This window comes from Paramormyrops kingsleyae, chromosome 17 (genome assembly GCF_048594095.1).
Source record: "Paramormyrops kingsleyae isolate MSU_618 chromosome 17, PKINGS_0.4, whole genome shotgun sequence".
Classification (NCBI taxonomy): domain Eukaryota; kingdom Metazoa; phylum Chordata; class Actinopteri; order Osteoglossiformes; family Mormyridae; genus Paramormyrops; species Paramormyrops kingsleyae.
In genome coordinates this window covers 436,990-447,348 of record NC_132813.1, presented here as the reverse complement: position 1 = coordinate 447,348, position 10,359 = coordinate 436,990, and the positions used below count along the sequence as shown (strand labels likewise).

General features: G+C 46.5%; 1 long non-coding RNA gene across 1 annotated transcript; it reads right to left on the bottom strand.

Annotated features, from left to right (window-relative positions):
- Nucleotides 1-329: 329 nt before the first annotated feature.
- On the bottom strand, nt 330-7,876 carry LOC111833771 (uncharacterized). Its single transcript, XR_002835830.2, has 3 exons — nt 7,741-7,876; nt 6,128-6,273; nt 330-769 (listed from the first exon to the last, which is right to left on the bottom strand). It is a non-coding gene; the product is annotated as an uncharacterized lncRNA (long non-coding RNA).
- Between the last annotated feature and the right edge of the window lie 2,483 nt (nt 7,877-10,359).

Here is a 10,359-nt window from a genome sequence, read left to right as displayed (position 1 = left end):
TATTATTATTACATTAGTAAACTACAATTTACACACATTGATGTATAACCGGAGCAATTGGGGTTAAGTGGTTTTGCTCAAGGACATTGTTGTAGGATTGTTTCTGACACTTGACCTGGCAACCTTCGGGTCATCCATGGAAGTTAATATCCTTAACTATCACTTTAACTACTATCCTAGCTAATTACTGTGTCACATATCTGATTTTGTCACCAAAAGGGGAAGCAGAGTATCCCAGGCCCAGCAGCAGTCAGGAGGCAGCCGAAAGGCTCATGCCTGCAGTGCTGCTGATGGATCTCCAGCACCTGGAACAAGTTCTTGGCTGTCAACAGTGATGGCCCAGTGACCCCCCTATCCCCGAGCCCAAAGCATGGGAGGCGCACATTACATGGGAAACTTGAGTGATTTAATGCAAAGGTGAAGTGGTGTTCCAATTAGCATGCCACTGAAGGATTTACACAGACGTGCAAAAAGATGGACAAGCTGAACAGGGAGGCCAAACCACCACCATTTCTGGCAGCGAATGAAGCATAGAGATGATCCATTAGGGTGGAAAGCAGGGTCGGCATGATGGATCATGGTAAGATAATGGGGCCTGAGGCAAACCTGCTTAAGGAAAAGGCTTGAGCCGGAATGTTCCATCAAGCAACTGGGAAAGACAAATCAGACGATGTCCTACGGAGCCAATGATGCAGAAGGAATGCCATTTTGAGGAGACGGTCTCTCTCCAAAGGCTCGGGGAGGCATGAGTGTCGGCTGAGGTCCATCACTGGAACAGACAAAGAAAATGGTTCGAAATTAATCATCAAAGGACTTTATTTAAGGCTGAAAGACAAAATGCATAAGATTAGCAGTGAGCATCAACTTGCACTTTTACACAAGTTTTAATGCATCTGAAAGTGAAATGCCAGGGATGTGAAGGACTTGTAAAGTTCCATTGTCCAGAGAGAGAGAGAGAGACAGAGAGAGAGAGAGAGAGAGAGAGAGAGAGACTTTGCTCTTTTCCTTGCTATGCCATGCCATACACACTTTTGGAATGTACATTCCCGACAATTCCCAGCACAAACTCATTTGCCAAGGGTGGTGATATGTTTACAAACTTGGCACAGTTTATCTTCTGGCAAAAAAAAAAGATTATGTGCATATCAAGTCTTTACTTGCTCGAGTGGAGACGGCTTGTTTAAAGGGAGACTGTAACCTGGAAGGCGCCAAATAAAGATCTTAATGCAACATGCTCGTAAAAGATAGATATCGCAGCATGTTTCGCAATCCCTGCTCACTGCTGGCTATTGTGCAGTGAAAAAATTTGTAGGCAAATTTTAGCCCCTAAGCCATACCATATTGAAGATCCTCTTATACTATGTGCACAGCAAAATTGCTGTATTTATTGCCATTATTTATCAGCCTTAATTCAGAATAGATGGCAAGTACTTCTAAATAAGTAACTGGAGCTGGAAGTTCATCACGGCTTTATGGTTAGTGCTGCGGGCTCAGATCTCTAATATCATGTGCTCAGTTCCCAGCTCGGTGTGTACAGCATGTGTGATTCTTCGGGCTATGCAGATTTTCTCCTGCAGTGCAAAAATGTGCATTTAGGTGAATAGGAGGCAGCCCAGAGAGAGCCATATCCCACCCAAATTGCTCATTTGCCTTGGTTCCCAAAAACCGATACCCTGAATGGGAAACAACGTGGGGAAAACAGGAGGATATTTCACACATTAAGCCATTTCCATTCACACTTCTCTGCAACCTTAGCACTGACTAACAAAGTGCAATCACACATCTGCCATTTTCTCAGCAAAACTGACATCACCATCGTCTCAGCTCCTGCTCTTTAAAATTAAAAGGTTATTGTCACACCAGGTTTGGGCTTGCAAACATGTCAGGACAAACACCACCAGAATGGCTGCAGGTTACTCCATCCCCTTCTATGTGTTAAACATGCCCAGCAACAAAACACGCCTGTCAAAATTTCACCACCTCACTAAAGGTACTGCTCTCTATCTCAGGCAGAAATAAAAGCAGAAATAAATCATGTATCTTTGCAAAGAATGCTGAGTTATCCTTGACAAGATTCACAGACTGAAAAAGAAAAATTGCATAAAAAAAATGTGGGAAATCATGGCAGCAAACATAGGAAACAGGCTGCTGGGGGCCATTCCCTCTTTTCCACTGGGACCAGTGACTGCTTTTCCACTGGGACCATTCTCTCCTTTTCCCCTCTAACCAGTCACTGCTTTTCCACTGGGACCATTCCATCCTTTTCCCCTGGGACCATTGCCTGCTTTTCCCTTTGACCATTCCCTGCTTTTCCACTGGGACCATTCCCTCCTTTTCCTGTGGGATCATTACATCCTTTCCCCCCCCAACCATTCCATCCTTTTCCCCTGGGACCATTCCCTGCTTTTCCACTGGGACCATTCCCTGCTTTTCCCCTGGGACCATTCCCTGCTTTTCCCCTGGGACCATTCCCTGCTTTTCCACTGGGACCATTCTCTCCTTTTCCCTTGGGACCATTCCCTGCTTTTCCACTGGGACCAGTCACTGCCTTTCCACTGGGACCATTCCCTGCATTTCCCCTGGGACCATTCCCTGCTTTTCCCCTTGACCATTCCCTCCTTTTGCTATGGGACCATTCCATCCTTTTCCACTGGGACCATTCCCTGCTTTTCCACTGGGACCGTTCCCTGCATTTCCCCTGGGACTATTCTCTCCTTTTCCCTTGGGACCAGTCACTGCTTTTCCACTGGGACCATTCCATCCTTTTCCCCTGGGACCATTCCCTGCTTTTCCACTGGGACCATTCTCTCCTTTTCCCTTGGGACCATTCCCTGCTTTTCCACTGGGACCAGTCACTGTCTTTCCACTGGGACCATTGCCTGCTTTTCCCCTTGACCATTCCCTCCTTTTCCCCTGGGACCATTCCCTGCTTTTCCACTGGGACCATTCCCTGCTTTTCCCCTGGGACCATTCCCTGCTTTTCCCCTGGGACCATTCCCTGCTTTTCCACTGGGACCATTCTCTCCTTTTCCCTTGGGACCATTCCCTGCTTTTCCACTGGGACCAGTCACTGCCTTTCCACTGGGACCATTCCCTGCATTTCCCCTGGGACCATTGCCTGCTTTTCTCCTTGACCATTCCCTCCTTTTCCCCTTGACCATTCCATCCTTTTCCCCTGGGACCATTCCCTGCTTTTCCACTGGGACCATTCCCTGCTTTTCCCCTAGGACCATTCCCTGCTTTTCCACTGGGACCATTCTCTCCTTTTCCCTTGGGACCAGTCACTGCTTTTCCACTGGGACCATTCCATCCTTTTCCCCTGGGACCATTCCCTGCTTTTCCACTGGGACCATTCCTTGCTTTTCCACTGGGACCATTCTCCTCTTTTCACTGGGACCATTCCCTCCTTTTCCACTGGGACCATTCCCTCCTTTTCCACTGGGACCATTCCCTGCTTTTTCACTGGGACCATTCTCCTCTTTTCCACTGGGACCATTCCCTCCTTTTCCACTGGGACCATTCCCTCCTTTTCCACTGGGACCATTCTCTGCTTTTCCCCTAGGACCATTCTCCGCTGTTCCATTGGGACCATTCCCTGCTTTTCCACTGGAACCATTCCCTGCTTTTCCACTGGAACCATTCCCTGCTTTTCCACTGGGACCATTCCCTGCTTTTCCCCTGGGACCATTCCCTGCTTTTCCACTGGGACCATTCTCTCCTTTTCCCCTGGGACCAGTCACTGCTTTTCCACTGGGACCATTCCATCCTTTTCCCCTGGGACCATTCCCTCCTCTTCCACTGGGACCATTCTCTGCTTTTCCCCTAGGACCATTCTCCGCTTTTCCACTGGGACCATTCCCTGCTTTTCCACTGGAACCATTCCCTGCTTTTCCACTGGGACCATTCACTCATTTTCCAATGGGACCATTCCCTGCTTTTCCGCTGGGACCATTCCCTCCTTTTCCAATGGGACCATGCCCTGCTTTTCCACTAGGAGCATTCACTCCTTTTATACTGGGACCATTCTCTCCTTTTCCACTGGGACAATTTTCTCCTTTTCCACTGGGACCATTCTCTCCTTTTCTACTGGGACCATTCCCTCCTTTTCCACTGGGACCATTCCTTGGTTTTCCACTGGGACCGTCCCCGCAGTCATGCCTGTTTTTAATACCTGCTTTGATAAGAATTAAAAGGCTCTGACACTGTACCAGAAAGGAGAGAATAACGTGGTTAACTCTATAGGTGGTGCAAACCTGATCAAATGAAAATGTGGTAGATTTTATCCTCAGGGCACCTGACATCTGAGTGGCTGGGGGTTCCTTGTGTTTGACAGCCTCTCTAAGATTCCTAGGCAGAGACAGCAGGCCCATTCAGGCCCGTTCAGGCCTGTTCTTCGCTCACAGCTATTGCATTACTCATGCTGATGTGTTGATATCAACGTTCTCACAAATATTTTTCTAGGACATATTCGTCTGGACCTGCCTGTGCACTCTGTACCCCAGAAGCTCTGCTCTTGTCCTTCTCTTCTGAAAATGTTCAAGGTCTCTCAAGCCTGATACCATACTGCAGCTAGTCAAGGAGCCAGCTAGGTGTGGGTGCAATTAGGGTGAGTCTTCCAATTTCTCTGAAAATAAAAATGCCAGCTACTAAAATTGCTCATCTACATCCCCAGACTAGAGCAAGAATCTCTATGAAGATAACAACCATATGTGCCTGAACAGAAAGAAGTTTGAACATGTTTTTGCTGATGGTTCTAAACATACATCACATTCTGATGAACCACTGGACAGTGCACAGCAAAATACTACCTATGAAATTCAGCCATCTTCAGTATGTATTCACATGCACTAGGATTTTATGATGCTTGATAAAATCTGGCAGGTGAAAAACACTTCTGACTTCACAGTACAGTGCTCAATAACTTGAAAAACGCGAAAAGACCTTGGAAAGCCCCTGAGCCCCCCCACGCGGACACACATACACACACTCATACACACGAGGTCACTCACACACATACACACACTCATACACACGAGGACACTCACACACATACACACACTCATATACACGAGGACACTCACACACATACACACACTCATACACACGAGGTCACTCACACACATACACACACTCATACACACGAGGACACTCACACACATACACACACTCATATACACGTGGACACTCACACACATACACACACTCATATACACGAGGACACTCACACACATACACACACATGAAGACACAGACACACACACACACACACGAAGACACTTACACACAGACACACACACATGAAGATACTCACACACATTCACACACACAGACACACACACACTCAGCCCCAGAACTCCATTTGCCCGTTATACTTGTACACAAACTTTTCAGACGAGTCCAACTGGACTTCATCAAAATGACAAAGAGCTAAGATTACGGAGAGTGTTTTCACAGCTATATCCTCGATCTGACTCCTCCTGGAATGATGGAACACAGAAGTAACAAAACCAAACACAAACAAAGGCAGAGAGCTGTCAGATGAATTCTCCATGAACCGTGCCCTCCAGCACACCTACTGCACCGTGTGACTGGCAATGACTGTGGGAAGCAGTAGGATTTAAGGAGTAAGGAACGTGCTGGACACCTGGAGAACCGTCAGATACCCAAGTACCAAAAGCACTTATGGGCTGGCTGCTGTCATCGCCATAGCAACCTACCATGCTGGGAAGGACCGTGAAGTCTTATTTACACACATGATCCATGACTCAGCCTATGATACGCATCAGGAAGAAACGCTATAACTGCTTTAAAAGTGAATCTAGGAAATAGACTTCTGTCTGACTATCGGATTCTGGAAGGCAAGTTGTTTAAGGTCTTCTTCAAATTCTCACCGCACTGCCTGTTTTGCTTACTTCTGTTTTGTGAAATTTGCTTAGGAGGCACTTCATTAAAGGTTTACATATAAAATATCATGGTTCTTATATCCAATACAATAAGCCCATGCGTATAAAAGGCCAAGTTTTATTAAAGTTGGTTTCCTGCTTTAATTCAAAGTCCACCTTATCAGGTTATGAGTATGGATTGTTATTTGACAGGTGTCACATGGACTACAATGGTGTCCCCATACCTGAATGACCTCCACAAAGCTGTACGTCACGGCCAGGTGAACGGTGGAACAGCCTCAGTCGTTGGCTGTGTTCGCATCGACGCCCAGCCTGATGAGGTCACAAGCGATGTGCAGCTGGTTGGTGGTCACCACAACCAGCAGTGGTCCTGGAAAGGTAAGCATTCCATCATAGGAAGGAACCAGTGGCAAAAGCATTGCGTGGGGCCACAAGTGTTTTCGAGCAAACTGTGAGTCTACTACACGGGGTCTACACAGCCTCCGTTCATCCACAGCAGCAGTAACTAGTCAATCAGCAAGACATTTCCATTCGATCAAGATGCACAACCTCCCCATCCACATAGGCTAATCGACCAAAGGGAGCCCCCTCCCCCCCCAGTCGCAACTCATAGCTCCTCAGACTTTTTTCTTTGTAAAAGTAGCCCACACTATAAAAAAGGTTGGAGGTCATGTTGGTTCCCATATCTGGAGTAAAAATGTTGAAGAGCAAAAAAAAAAAAGTGGTTCACAGACATGTCAGCCATATGCATTTAATTTCACATTGTAGCCCAGGGTATTTTTCGACTTATATGACAGCAGGAGTTACCCTTGGTTTCAGTACTTTGGAAGCTGTTCTTAATGAAAACTACTTTATCCCAACAGGGTAGCTGAGTGTCGCCCACAGTGATCATTCTTTAAGGAGAAAATGAAAATCTGACAACTTAGTACTAAATGCTTTAAAACGGATTCTTGTCAACAGTACAGACAGTATAGACAGTATAGACAGTACAGACAGTATAGACAGTATAGACAGTATAGACAGTACAGACAGTATAGACAGTATAGACAGTCATTGGACTCATAATGGACGTTAATCAAAAATAAGAATTGTGAAAAGTATGAAAAAATGAATGGGGTATATTGATGATGAAAATACAGTTTTCATGATAAAAACAGAGACAAAAGAGAACAAAAAAATGAGAAGATATAATCTCAGTTGTTCATATGATTTAAAATAATAGGTGGTTAACAACATTCCATTAATTAATGGAAGATGCATTTCTCAAACGGACAATGATATTTGAGACAACGAGCTGCATGTATTTACTCCCGTTATATTTCTGATATATCATCCAGCAACACAAAAGTTCTTGCCATACTTGTTTCGGGCTGAGTCTCCAGGAGCCATGCTAACAAACTTTGTACTAAGAGAGTAATTTAAACAACGTCATACTCATCTATTCACCCATGCAACAGTAAAGTGGCGCCGTTTTAAAACGGCACCAATATTTACTAGATTGATGCTTCACTCTTGGCATCAAAACAAAAATAAAATAAAACTCCCTGGGAATGTGGGAACAATGTGTAAGATTTGACAAAGCTAAACAAATAGCCCGTGTGATACTGGAAGACAGGTACTCATTCATCTTGATGAATCACACCTTTAGGACGCAGGTGAACTCCGCCCTCTTCAAGTCGGCTACATCAAATTATCCCCCTACAATAAATGCGATATCGGCGCTCAGATAAGCAGGGCGGCGCGTATCAATACATCGTAGAGCAGCCGGAATGTGCCACGTATTTCTCGGGGAGCCCCCTGCACTTCCCCTCCCCCCCACACTGCCTCCAGGCCCTACCTTTCCATGATGCTCCTTGGCATCAATCCCAAACAGCCCCTCGAGTGTCTCCGCAGCTACATGGACGTGTTCCCATATCTCTTTGGTGGTGTAAAGGCGAGAGGAGACATGCTGAAAGTTCTGGGAGTCTTTCCCTCCGTGCCGCAGTGCACACTGGTTTCTTTGGATCTTAAGCAATTGTATTTTAGTAAATATTCAGCTTAACAGAAAGACAAAACCAGACAGTTTTAGGCACGGAGTCTCTTTCTATTACGGCGTTATACTGTAGACCTGATAAATGTTACATTTTCTCAAGATTACCTGGAACCAATAACAGGATGATACATAGGATTCTGTCATGAACACAATGCTGTCTGACCTTTTCTATTCCATTATACTACACATGTGCTAAGTTACAAAGAGACTTCAAGTAAATATGTTTAATTCACTCAATGTAAATAGTTGAGACCAAGACAGGTGAATACATAAATGGCAGAGAGCTGAATAAGTGTTTCAAAATGCTCTGTCGTGCATTTGCCAGGTGCTGGTAAACACTGGATTTCTGACTGAATCTGATCTTCATAAGAAAAGGTTTCGTAACCCATAAATCGTCACATGTAGAAAGGGACTGGTTTGGATTGTTGAGCAGAAAGTGGCTCCCCTTCCTGTTAAAGAGGTGATTTAATTAAACACATTACACAGAAATTTGACTAAACGAAAATGCAAATCTGTTTCAGCAGAATCAAATCATCGTGTTTCATAGCTGACCATTAATGATTGTGTGGGACCGTATTAATGGGTTTGTAGAAGCTGGGGGAATGAAAATTAAGCCAGAAACCCAAAGTTTGATCCAACTGCCTTTTGTTGTAGTTCTGGCCAGAAGACTGTTTGGAAGTCAGACCCCCCCCCCCCCCCCCCCCAAATTCAGTGTTTACAGCGAGCAGTACAGTGTGATAAAACGATTGTATCTGACATGTATATGTGTACATGGTCAGATTAATTGGAGGAAAAATGCTGTTGAGAGGCAAAGAGATTTATCTTTCTCTTTGTTTAGGTCTTAGTAATCCTGCAGTTCATTAAAAAAATGATTGTTTTTGTCACCAGGTGAATTGTTATGGCTCTGGCCAACTCTTCACTGCATTAAGGTCAGCTTGAGAGCATGCACTGGTACAGTGCATTACTGGGCCCACCACATGGCGAAACACTGGGATCCTGGTTGGCGACCCCTCAGTCCCACCCTCCTGAAATGGCCGTCTGTCTGCCGCAGCCAGGTGTTACGTGGGCGTCCCCTGGGCCTGGTCCAGCCGCTCGAGTCCTCAGCAATGACGATCCTGCGAGCCGGATCACCCTCAGGGAAACGCGCCACATGGCCATAGTGCCGTAACTGATGCTCCACATTAATGATGATTTCAAATATAATGTACAGTGACGATTGCACACATTCTAGAGAATCTACAGTTTAGAAGTGAAGCAACTACTTAAATATAGCCTTTAATTTTTTACTAGATTAATAATATAAGATTTGTATACTCAAGGTAACTATTTGCAAGTTATTTTCATTCCTTTGAACTTTGTGGCTATGACACTAATTACTGGTGAAAATATTATTTTGGCTGCAAATCTACATGCAAATAGGGTCTTAACTACTGTGATAAAAATGTTTGTATGATGTAATGCAGGATATGCGCATGAATTAAAACACTAACAGTAGCAGCATCTTTCATTCATGAAGGAAGGTCACAGAAACACAGGTGTGTCTCCAGAGAGATATTGAGATCAGGAGTCAGATTAGGAGCCGCCACCTTTGGGGTCGAGGCGAAGGTCTTACCTACCAGGCTCTGTGCTGACTGACGAGGGGGGCTGGTGTTCTGAAAGTCTAAAACGGCTGTACAGGTTCATGGATGTCTGGGGCATGCAATCTGCTGCCCTAGGAAGCCGCTCAGTTTGGCTGAGGGGGGGGTCTGCCGTAGGAAGCTGCTGAGTTTGGCGGGGGGGGGGTCTGCCGTAGGAAGCGGCTGAGTTTGGCAGGGGGGTGGGGGAGTCTGCCCTAGGAAGTCGCTCAGTTTGGCTGGGGGGGGGGGTCTGCCCTAGGAAGCTGCTCAGTTTGGCGGGGGGGGAGGTCTGCCGTAGGAAGCTGCTGAGTTTGGCATGGGGGGGGGGTCTGCCCTAGGAAGTTGCTCAGTTTGGCTGGGGGGGTCTGCCCTAGGAAGCTGCTCAGTTTGGCTGGGGGGGTCTGCCCTAGGAAGCTGCTCAGTTTGGATGGGGGGGTCTGCCCTAGGAAGCTGCTGAGTTTGGCTGGGGGGGGTCTGCCGTAGGAAGCTGCTGAGTTTGGCGGGGGGGGGGGGGGGGGTCTGCCCTAGGAAGCTGCTGAGTTTGGCGGGGGGGGGGGGGGTCTGCCCTAGGAAGCTGCTCAGTTTGGCGGGGGGGGGGGGTCTGCCCTAGGAAGCTGCTCAGTTTGGCGGGGGGGGGGGGTCTGCCCTAGGAAGCTGCTCAGTTTGGCGGGGGGGGGGGGGTCTGCCCTAGGAAGCTGCTCAGTTTGGCTGGGGGGTTAGCTCTAGGAAGGCTCTTGATTGTTCCCAACTTCTTCCATTTAAGAATTATGGAGCTCACTGTGTTTGTGGGAACCTTCAAAGCTCCAAT